Source organism: Sapajus apella, unplaced genomic scaffold (genome assembly GCF_009761245.1).
Source record: "Sapajus apella isolate SASKATOON/1434 unplaced genomic scaffold, GSC_monkey_1.0 scaffold98, whole genome shotgun sequence".
Classification (NCBI taxonomy): domain Eukaryota; kingdom Metazoa; phylum Chordata; class Mammalia; order Primates; family Cebidae; genus Sapajus; species Sapajus apella.
The window spans coordinates 2,147,908-2,160,096 of NW_022437038.1; the positions used below are offsets into that span (position 1 = coordinate 2,147,908).

At 34.2% G+C, this 12,189-nt stretch overlaps 1 pseudogene; it reads right to left on the minus strand.

Moving 5' to 3' along the window:
- Positions 1–4,330: 4,330 nt before the first annotated feature.
- LOC116536101 overlaps positions 4,331–12,189 on the minus strand; it is a 29,387-nt pseudogene continuing 21,528 nt past the window's right edge.

Genomic DNA, 12,189 nt, shown 5'->3' on the forward strand with positions numbered 1-12,189 from the left:
ATTTTAAAACTAGCTTTGTGACCTAACATACAGATTGACCTTCAGAATGGCCCATGTGCTGAGGAAAAGAATATGTATTCTGCAGCTTTTTGATGAAATGTTCTGTAAATATCTATTAGACCCATTTGGTCTATAGTGCAGATTAAGTCCAATGTTTCTTTGCTGATTTGCAGTGTGGAAGGTCTTTCCAACGCTTAAAGGGGAGTGTTGAAGCCCCCAGCTCTGATTTTACTGGTGCCTCTCTCTCTCTCTTTAGCTCTAATAATATTTGCTTTATATATCTGGGTGCTCCCAAGTTGGGTGCATATATATATATATATATATATATATATAAATTGTTGTATCCTCTTGCTGAATTGACTCCTTTATCATTGTATAGTGACCATGTTTGTCTCTTCTTATAGTTTTTGTCTTGAAATCTATTTTGCCTAGGTATTGCTACTAAGACTTGCTAAAATTAAAAACACAGAAGACAATGTAAATGGTATAATGCTTAACAATGTAAAAATAATAATCATTTAAATAACAGGTTAGTATTTAAGAGGAGGTAAGTTTACAGGTAGACAAGAGAAGTGCCCTAAGATTAAAATTCATGAAATTATTTAAAACGATATAAAGAAAAACTTTAAAATCTCAGGTTTCCCCAATGTTCTTATGCAAAAGGGAAGATCATTGCAACACTCTCTTCCAAATGAATGGCTGTTACTAACATTATGCATCAGCCAGATTGCCATGGAAAGGTAAAAGATCTCAGGCATCTGGCAAGGACTGCCTCCTTGATCATTCATAAGTAAGTTATCAGCTGGCCTCTCACAAACAAAGACACGCTAATTGTAAGTTTAGATCTGAGTGTAGCTCCTAAAACCAAAGTCTGTTCCATTCCACATTGACAATGTCATTACAAGTTTGTCTTCCTGGGTGCAGAACTAAGTCAAGACTCATTCCTCTGCCTACCAGAGACATCTTCATAATTGACTCTTTACTCCCATTTTCTTATCAAACATTCACTTTAACTTACATAAAATGTAGATTTACTGGGCTATAACTGAAGCCTCACAGGAATGTAAGTATTTACCTAACTGGTTACCTGTCCCTCTTTCTACATGCCTCCCCCCGTCCTTTTAATGAAATGTATATAAACTAAACCTTCTGAAAACCTCTTCAGAAGAGCAGCCACAGATGTATCTGTGGTTCATGTTTTTTCCAGATGTGCCATACTAGATTAATAAGCCTTGATGATTAAGAATTAAGCTTCAGTCACTCATTTTGGTTGTCAAAGGCACAACTTCAATGAAATCACCTTTGCAAAAATTCTAATATTGAGAAAATTATGACAGTGAAAGAGACCCGACCTAATCAACCCTGCCTTGCCTTTAACCCTAAACTGTCCTTGTTCATTCCTGGTCTTAGGCTGAGGTAACTATAGAAATAATTTAGTTTTCAGTTGAACTGTGAAACAAAGATGACAACAGCCCTTTCCTGAAACAAACTGCCTTCTTGCCTGGGGACCAGGCCACCTTTGTAAGACTTACAAATTAGCCACAGGATTAGAAATTATGGTTTAGAAGTTATATAACCAGAGGCCATAAGATTCTGAACCTCCCCAATTGCTCCCACTGGTAACATCACTATGATAAAACCTAATATAGGTGTTAGGAGATATTTTCCCAACTCTGCATTCTGATGCATCACCTGGTGCCACCCAGACTGGTAATGTGGTTAAGCTAGTTCTGTGATTCTACCAAGAAACAGAAGCCAGCAAGATGAACCAGCTCTGACCCTCTATGATGTCATCTCTGATCTAACCAATCAGCATTCCTCACTGCCTAACCCCTTATCCACCTTTCAAAAACCCAGTCTCCGAATTTTCAGGGAGACTGATTTGAGCAGTAAAACTCCTGTCTCTTATCTAGCCACCTCTTCATGCATTAAACTCTTGATCCCAATTCCCCTGTCTTGATAAATTGGCTCTGTCTGGGCTGTGGGCAAGATGAACTTATCAGGTAGTTACACCAATTTAATGACTTTCAAAATCATTTCTCTTAAATTTAGAGTATGTTTTAACTACTAATCTCATTTGCAATAAAGAAAAATTTATCTTAAGTAAATCAACTTCTTCAGTTGCATTTATGTTCCTCTTTTTAAACTCAAGTAAAGGAAGCTTACATTTTTTAAAATTAAAATTATATATAGTTTATTTGCATATATAGTTTATAAACTACATATAGTTTGCTTATGTATATATAAGCATTATATATGTAAATACATTTTTGGAAAAACATATATTTCCATTTGTCTATCCATCAATCCATTCACCCATTCTATATCCTTTTATATCTAGATTTATTTTATTTGCTTTCCTGTCTGTATATTTACATGGATGAGCTGTATGTCTGGATTATTTCTCACCAACTATTAATGATAGTTACTGCTAGATGATGAAATTCTGTGCAAAATGTTCACATTTTCCTTTTTATACTCTTCTGTATTAATTGAATGTTTTAATACTACCTATATATCATATCGTTTTCAAAAAATGAAGTCATTATTCCTTTTCAAAAGAAAGATATATTGTACCATGTCATATATTGTACCATGTTCATGGTTTTTGGGTACCATGAACCCCACTTTAAATCATAATCCCAATTCTGTGGCAGCTTCCACTCAAACTCACAGAATAAAGGTATAAGCTCTTTAGAACAAAGCAATATGCCATTATCAAATCTTTAATATAAGGACCCTAAAACATTGAGTACAGTATAGTTAACTGTATAAGTCCAATGCAGTTAAAATTAGAATTTCTGATTCAATTTTAAATGGTTGTGCCAAATTCTTAGCTGAGAGAACTGAAACATAACCCCATCGTAGACAATTCCTTTCCAGGAAAGTTAAATGAAAAGGGAAGATAGAGGAGTCTTTGAATTAAAAAGCTCCAGTAAAGAATACTTTGCTGTGAATGCAATAATATAACAAGTTTAGAACTAGAATCACTAATGAGAACGTGTATACCAAAATACTGTAAACAAACAATACCACTAGCTGAGAGGAAATAATCTCAAACACAGCTGAGTGGAAAGCAAAAATCAAGTACCTGGGGATAACTGTAAAACAAAGTGTACATATGTGCATAAATGAAATTAAAAAGTATTATATCAAGTATATGTTAATTCACTTATTCAGAATTCAACATGTGCACTACCATTCTAGCGTTAAAAACGGTGATTAACAGTGAGGACATGAAGTCTATCAGTTGAAATAATAAACAAAATTTATTATCTCTAAATTATGTTCTTCATTTAAGCCATAAGTTATTCTCAAATGAATAGGAAAAATAACAATTTTTGCCTACATCATGTAGAGATAAGCATTCATTTGCTATTCAGAAGAAAATTTTATGTGGTGTGTTTATAGTTAAACATCTTGAAGCAAATCTTCACTTAAATTCACGATGTCTCCATTGGCCTTTCATCCAAAAACAAATATATGTCAAAAGTTTACTTCAATTTGTTCATTAACTATGATTTCACCTTTTCTACCCTATAATATTTGATAACTAGATTTTAAAGAATATCACACAAAGCTTCTTAAAATATTGCTAAACATGTTTAGAGAAGATGATTTTATTATCAACCAACCATATAAGTAAAGAAGAAATGAACTGCAAGACTTCCTTTCTTGCCCCAAATTATGTGTCAGAAAGGAAAATGAATCACGCCTTTCTCCTTCTGCAACTCACAAGATTCTTTTCCATTAAATGTGGGGTGCAAAAAAAAGTAAAGCTGGATAAAAGAAAGACAATGATTCTATGGCATCCTTAGTACAGGAAATTTCAAAATAAACACATTTCCATTTGGCTGCTTTACAACTTAGCTTAACTTTTTTTTTGGTAAGAATCACTTTGACATAGGTTAACAACATAAAGAGGTTGACTTCTTTTCCCAGAGTAACATAAACATTTTTCCAGCTAGTTTACCAGTTTTGCCTCCATGCCCAAAAGTTCAGGCAAGCCCAGGTAATCTTGTCTTAGCCAGTAGAGAGGATATATGGGGAAACGAGAAAAAATGAGTTTAATCAGGAAACAATACTTTGTTACAGCTGAGATGATTTTAAATGAAGCAAATGATTGTTAACCATGAATGAGAGAACATCTATTTTGGGTCACTGTGACTTATTAATAGAATGCTATTTACTTTTAACTTTGCAAATAAACAGCTGTATTGTTCTGAAACATGATGAAAGGCATGCACCTCTACTAGCAGATTTAGTACTTCTGACCAACAAAAACACCAACTTCCTTACAAATGTGCTTCATGCGCTGTATTAGATTTCATTAAGATATAAATTTTAATGCCTTTTTTCTTTTTTGAACTCGAATGGGAACCAGAATGGGATGATCCAAAAGATGACCTGTGGTGCTTGGGTAAAGTAATGGTGTTCTGTAAGGGCTGACCCTGGGCTCAGAGTTGGTTAGTGTTTTCAGCAATCACCTGGCTTTCAGGTGACCATAAGCTTATTCATCCTTTTCCCTGATCACCAGGTGAAGATCTAGAATGACTTCTTTTTCTTTTCCACTCACGAGAAAGTGATAAACTGGAATAACATCATTTTTTTGGAGGGGGGGAGGTGTGGAAGAGCCCTGTGGGACCTGGATTTGGATCTTGATGTCAACCGAGAAGATCTTAAATATCCTCTGAAACTGAAACGAGATCTTGACTGCGAACTAGAACTTCTTGAAAGGAATCTGGACCTAGACCTTGAACTTGAAAGGGAGAATGAACATGATGAAGATAGTGAAAGTGAAGATTGAGATGTTGATTAAGGACTTTTTCCATTAAATTTCTTTTTATTACTATCTTCTTCTTCACTGACATCAAGATTATATTTTGACAGATCAGCATCATCCTCATCTTCATCTAATTTATATTTAGAAAGATCTTCATCCTCATCCTCCTCTTCTCCCTCCGATTCTTTATCTTCAACCTCCTTTCATATAGATGCATGACCAACTGGCTTCCCTCCGTATTTTTTCTTTTTATATCCAATCATATCATATTTGCCTCCAGATTCTTCTCATTCTATATATTCAACGTTATTTTTTATTAAAACTACCAACATAACTGTTTTATTTATTTTTTTTTCTAATTTAGCATACGTTGGAGTATTACATGTTACACTCTGATCTTCTGGCCCAATTCACATTACTGTGAGTTTTACCTTGCCAGTCATTAGCATTAAATAGGCATCAGCTCTTTTCTGTAAGCATTTTTCCTATTTCAGTGCCCCCAGCTTTCATCATCTTGGCCTGTTGTTTTCCTTTTAAGTATTACCATTATTAATATTATTAATACTTGCTGTTACAAATTATGTTTTTATGTTCATGAAATGATATTCATAACATCTGGTGGAGCTGTATTTTTCTATTTTCAGTGCTCACTCACATACAATTATACCATAACTTCCTCTTTCTGGAGATAATTATGATTATTCATCTTTTTATCTTCCTTATGATATCCAGGTAATAATTTGTATTTTTGTGCTTTTCTACTATAGATTTTTAAACTCTGATTTTAAATGAAACAATATATTGTCCTATCTCTTTGCTCTGTTGGATTTTTGCTAACAATATAATCTTATAGTTTGTGATAGAACTCTTCCGATTGAATCAATGCTATCTTTACAACAACTAGATCATATCTAATCTTTTGGCATTAAATTGACCATACGCACTTTGAAATATATTTCTGACATAATTTTCTCCATTAAAAAATTAGTTCCCATTGGGATATATTAAATTTACTTGATATTTGGGTACAACCTTGCTGCTTGATTAGACCATTTCACTGTCTTCCTACCATTCACAGTCTGTGCTCTTCCCCTTAAAAGGTAGAGCATAAGGTGGTAACCCTCACTGTTAGTTTATATATTCCATATGCAGAATTGAAATGCATAAGGTGGAAATATTTGATGACATTCATATGCTGTCATTAAATTGATGCTTTTAAATAATGACAGTCAACTATTTGAAGTCCTCTTATTAGCATTTTTAGGGAATTAGTTGGTAAAAAAATATATAATCTTTTTGATTAATTTTATGTATGTTTTTCTAACAAAAGGAAATTAGATGCAATCCTTTAATTAAGTTCACATAATATTTAATATTATAGCTTTTGTAATATTAATTGGTTTTGAAGGAGACTTTCAGAGATTAGATTTGGTAATCCAAGAATCCTAGCTGATATTTTAAAAATAAATAAAATTTGCAAATTAATAAGTAGTGTAGATTCCCATTCTCTGATTACATTAGGTCCAATTAAGTAACTTACACAAGGAAAAATAGTCTAGAAGTAACCTAGTCAGGAATACAACATAGGTAGTCCTGTTTGACATTATGTTCTTAGACGCTACCACCTTACCTTCTTTGTATGTTTACTCACTGTAAATACTGGAAAAACAGGAGACAAACCTTTAACTTCTCTTTCTTCCCAAGAAGATGCTAAATTTACTTTTTTTACTCCATAATAGAATGAGAAATATCATAGTCCATATGTAATTTATAAATTAGTAATCAAGATTTACAGAAAATAAATAAAGTCAACTTGAATTAATTCATATTTCCTAAAACCCTTGTCTAGAATAAAGAATAAATTCTTTGGTAATTTGTTTTTAACATCTAACACACAAGATAATACAGATATTTTTAAAATATGTAATTTTTGGCATGTTATAATCATATTGCTATATGTGCTACATAGTTTTCAAAAAGGGGAAAAAATCTTATGCAGTGTTTTATAGTAATGACAACCCAGAAAGATCAAGAGTAGAAATTCATAAATGTACTATAGCATTATTTGTTACTTTTATTAGGTTCGTATTTAAATACTTTCATACTAAATGTTGGGCTAATTTTTAACTCTTCTACATCTCTAATAATTTTGAGGATTAAAGTGCAAAATAAAAATCTATTATAAAAGAAAATAGAACATAATTATAGGAGAGCATGAACAACTTACACAAAAATCTTTTAAAACACACAGGCTCATACTTGTAATCCCAGCACTTTGCCAAGGCAGGTAGACTGCTTGAGCTCAGGAGTTTGAGACCAGCCTGGGCAATATGGTGAAACCCTGTCTCTACCAAAAATAATAAAAATTAGTTGGGCATGGTGATGCCTGTCTGTGGTCCCAACTACTTGGGAGGCCAAGGTGGAAGATCACTTGCAGTGAGCCAAGACCGTGTCAGTTCATTCCAGCCTGGGTGACAGAGTGAGACTCCATCTCAAAATTTTAAAAAATTAATTAAAAAAAAAAACTTTTTAAAGTATATAATTTTCCTAAACCAACAAAAAAGAAGCTATGACTAGACATAAAACTATCTAAAACTCTTGTATTTGTACTTTGAAATCTAACCAAAAACAAACTAACCAACAACCCACCACACTTTTTTAGGCAGGCATTTTTATAGGCGAATTCCATAAAAACTCAAGGATCATAAAAAATGATAGCATAGAAGTAAGCTGGTTTCACTCTCCCCCTACAGAAAAGCAAAAATGAGTATCAGTGCTGATATTATCACCAGCAATATCTGAAAACTCAAATAGGAAGATGAGGCAGCTCCTGAAGTCACAGAGAAGTTAAAAAAAAAAAAAAAAAGTCCAAGCAGACAGTAAAATAATCACATTTCCACATCTTCAGTGCCCCTCCTCCCAATCTTTCCAACGGCAAGTGCATGGAAAATTCTCTCTGACTCAGTTTCTCTACTGGAAAAAGTGAGATCAAGGTGGACAACAAGCCTCCTAAATCTTGAACACGATGGAAGGAGACTGATCCCTACCTCAACTTACAGATAGCACTTGGGAGTACCAGAAGGGAGAAATATCCCCAAGGATAGCCAGAGACAAAGAGGGAAGGCAGGACTACCATTCCCAGGCTTGGAATCTCTGCTCTATAATTTGGCCAGAAGAGATACTAAATTACAGTAGCTATTCAGCAGCACCATGCTGTAGAAGGTTTGTTCTATAGGTTCCCTGGGCAAAAACCCCAAGCAAGTCTTCCCACAATACCACTATATTTCCTTTGGCATGACACTCATTCCATTCAGAACAGGCACCGGCATTCTGTTTACTAGAACCAAGGAAAACCTGGGATTCAAGTACCATCTAGTGCCAAAAAAAAAAAAAAGAAAAAGAAAAAAGAAAAGTTTTTTTCAACTTTATTCACTTTATTTATATATTTAACAATTCTAAAGTATTTACTTCTTGCTTTGACAAAAAATTAAAAATATAGGAGCACTGACTGACTCCTCTTTAGCAGAAAAGGGTTGTATCTACAGCTACGGAGAGTTACGGTTCCTCCTTTAACAAAGGAAAATATTAATAAAAAAGTGCTTCATTGATCAAAAAAGGGCTAAGAGCTGCAAGCATTTATTCACACTGTACATCAGACCCAAGACGAGATAAATTACAGCAGATAAATTACAAATACTATCTAAGAAAACATGTCTAATAAATACCAAAACAAGACAGACTGGAATAAATAGTCCTTCAATTCAAAGACATAAATATATGGCCACAAGAATCAACAGCAAACAGTGAACTATGGCTTCAACAAACAGAAAGTGCAAGGAATCAGTGACGGACCCTAATGAGATGGCAATATGTAAATTCTCTGAACAAGAATTCAGAACAGCAATTTTAAAGAAACTAAGTGATTTCCAAGATAACACAGAAAAGTAATTCCAAAATTTATCAAAGAAATTTAACAGAGATAGAAAAAAATTTTAAAAGATCAAACAGAAATCTTGGAAATGAGATATGCATTTGCTGAATTGAAAATTGGAGGCTTTCAGCAGCAGAATGAATCAGGCAGAAAAAAAATCAGTGAACTTGAAGATAGGATATTTGAAAATATAGTCAGAGGAGAAAAAGAAAAAAAACAATGAAGAGGTATGAAGATAAATTGTTAGCTCTTTAAAATAACTTTGTTTGTTTTTGTTAAGACAGGATCTCACTCTGTCACCCAGGCTGGAGTGCAGTGGCATGAACATGGCTCACTGCAGCCTCAACTTCCTGGATCCAAGTGATCCTCCCCATCAGTCTTCCTAGTAAATGGGAGTAGAAGCATGTGTGCCCACACTCAGCTAATTATATTTTTAGAGATGGGGTCTCACTGTGTTGCCCTAGCTGGTCTCAAACTCCAGGTCGCAAGCAGTCCTCTCACCTCAGTCTCGCAAAGTGCTGGGATTATTGGAGTGAGCCACCACACCCAGCAAAATAACTTGTTATATTAATAAGATGTTCTCTGTAATCTTCATGGCAAGCAAAATGCAAAATCTTTGATAGATTTAATAAAAATTAAAACCTACTACAAGAAAAAAATCACCTAACCCCTCAGAAAGACAATAAGAAAAACAATTATATAACAACCGGAAAACAAGCAACAAAATAGCAGTAGTGAGTCCTTACTTATCAGTAATAACACTGAATGGAAATTTGTTTAATTCCCCAATTAAAATGTATAGAATGGAAGAAGGGGTAAAGAAAAAAGACCCAGTGATATGCCTCCTATAAGAAACCCACTTGATCTATAAAGACACACATAGACTGAATATGAACAGGTAGAAAAAGAAATTCCATGCAACTGGAAACCAAAAAAGAGCAAGCGTAGCTATACTATATCAGAAAAAAAAAAAAAAAACAGATTAAAAATCAAAAGTTGTAAAAGAGATAAAGACGGTCATGATATAAAGGATTCAATTTAGCAAGAGGATATAACAACTATAAATGTCTGTGTACTCAAAACTGGCAATCTTAAGTATAGAAAGCAAACATTAATAGGTCTAAATCAGAAAGTTAGACTGCAATGCAATAGTAGTGTGGCCTTCAACACTCCATCTCAGTAATACATCATTCAGACAGGAAATTAACCAAAAATATTGAAATTAAACTATGCACTAGGCCAAAATGTACAAGCTGACATTTACAGAACATTTCTCCCAATTGCTGCAGAATACATATTCTTTTTATCTGCACCTGGGACAGTCTCTAGAATAGACCATACCTTAGGACACAAAACAAGTCTCAACAAATTCAAAAAAATTGGAATCATCTCAAGTATATTTTCTGACCACAATGGAATAAAACTAGATATCAATAACAACAGGAACTTTGAAACAATGCTAACACATAAAAATTGAACAACATGCTCTGAAATGATAAATAGCTCAATAATCAAATCAAGAAGGAAGACTTAAAACGTCTTGAAACAAATAAAACTGGAAATACAACATACCAAAATCTATGGGATACAGCAAAAGCAGGACTAAGAGGGATATATATATATAGCAATAAATGTGTCTATAAAAAATGTAGAATGACTTCCAATAAACAAACTAACAATGTATCTCAAGGAACTAAAAAAAAAAAAAAAAAAGACCCAAAATTAGTAGAAAAGAAGTGGAAAAAAACCACCTTAAACATCATGTGGAAACAAAAAAAGCCTACATAGCCAAGGCAATTCTAAGGAAAAAGAACAAATCTGGAGGCATCATGCTACCTTATTTCAAACTATACTACAAGGCTACAGTAATCAAAATAGCATGGTACTGGTACCAAAACAGAGATATAGACAAATGGAAGAGAACAGAGGCCTTGGAAGTAACACCACACATCTACAATCATCTGATTTTTGACAAACCTGACAAAAACAAGCAATGGGAAAAGATTCCCTGTTTAATAAATGATGTTGGGAAAACTGACTAGCAATGTGCCGAAAGCAGAAACTGGACCCCTTCCTTACACCTTACACTAAAATTAACTCCAGATGAATTAAAGATTTAAACATAAGACATAACACCATAAAAACCCCAGAAGGAAACCTAGGCAACAACATTCAGGACATAGGCATAAGCAAGGACTTCATGACTAAAACACCAAAAGCAATGGCAACAAAAACCAAAATAGAAAAATGGGATCTATTTAAACTTAAGAGCTTCTGCACAGCAAAAGAAAAAATCATTAGAGTGATCCAGCAACCAACAGAATGAGAAAAAATTTTCACAAGCTACCCATCTGACAAAGGGCTAATATCCAGAATCTACAAAGAACTAAAGCAGATTTACAAGAAAAAAAAACAAACAACCCCATCAAAAAGTGGGAGAAGGATATGAACAGACACTTTTCAAAAGAAGACATATATGAGGCCAACAAATATATGAAAAATGCTCAGCCTCACCAATCATTAGAGAAATGCAAATCAAAACTACATTGAGATACCATCTCATGCCAGTTAGAATGGCGAAAAATCTGGAGACAACAGATGCTGGAGAGGATATGGAGAAATAGGAACACTTTTTACACTAATGGTGAGAGTGTAAATTAATTCAACCATTGTGGAAGACAGTGTGGCAATTCCTCAAGGATCTAGAAATAGAAATACCATTTAACCCAGCAATCCCATTACTGGGCATATACCCAAAGGATTATAAATTGTTCTATTATAAAGACACATGCACATGTATGTTCACTGTGGCGCTGTCTACAATAGCAAAGACTTGGTACCAACTCAAAAGCCCATCAATGATAGACTGGGTAAAGAAAATGTGGCACGTATACACCATGGAATACTATTCAGCCATAAAAAATATGAGCTCATGTCCTTTGCAGGGACATGGATGAATCTGGAAACCATCATTCTCAGCAAACTGACACAAGAACAGAAAACCAAACACCGCATGTTCTCACTCATAGGTCGATGTTGAACAATGAGGACACATAGACACAGGGAGGGGAACATCACACACTTGGGTCTGTTGGGGGTAGGGGTCTCAGGAGGGATAGCATGGGGTGAGGAGGTTGGGGAGAGATAACATTGGGAGAAATGCCTGATGTAGGTGATGGGGGCATGGAGGTCACAAACCACCACGGCATGTGTGTACCTATGCAACAATCCTGCAAGTTCTGCACACGTACCCCAGAACTTAAGGTATAATAATTTAAAAAAAAAAATCAAAGCAGAAAGAAATACAATTGGAGACTAAAAAATACAGAAGTTGAATGAAATTTTTTAAAGTTGGAGTTTTGAAAAGATAAAGAAAATTCACAAACTTTTAGCCAGATTAACCAAGAAAAAATAGAGAAATCCAAAGAAATAAAATCAGAAACAAAAAGGGAAATATAACAACTGAGACCATGTT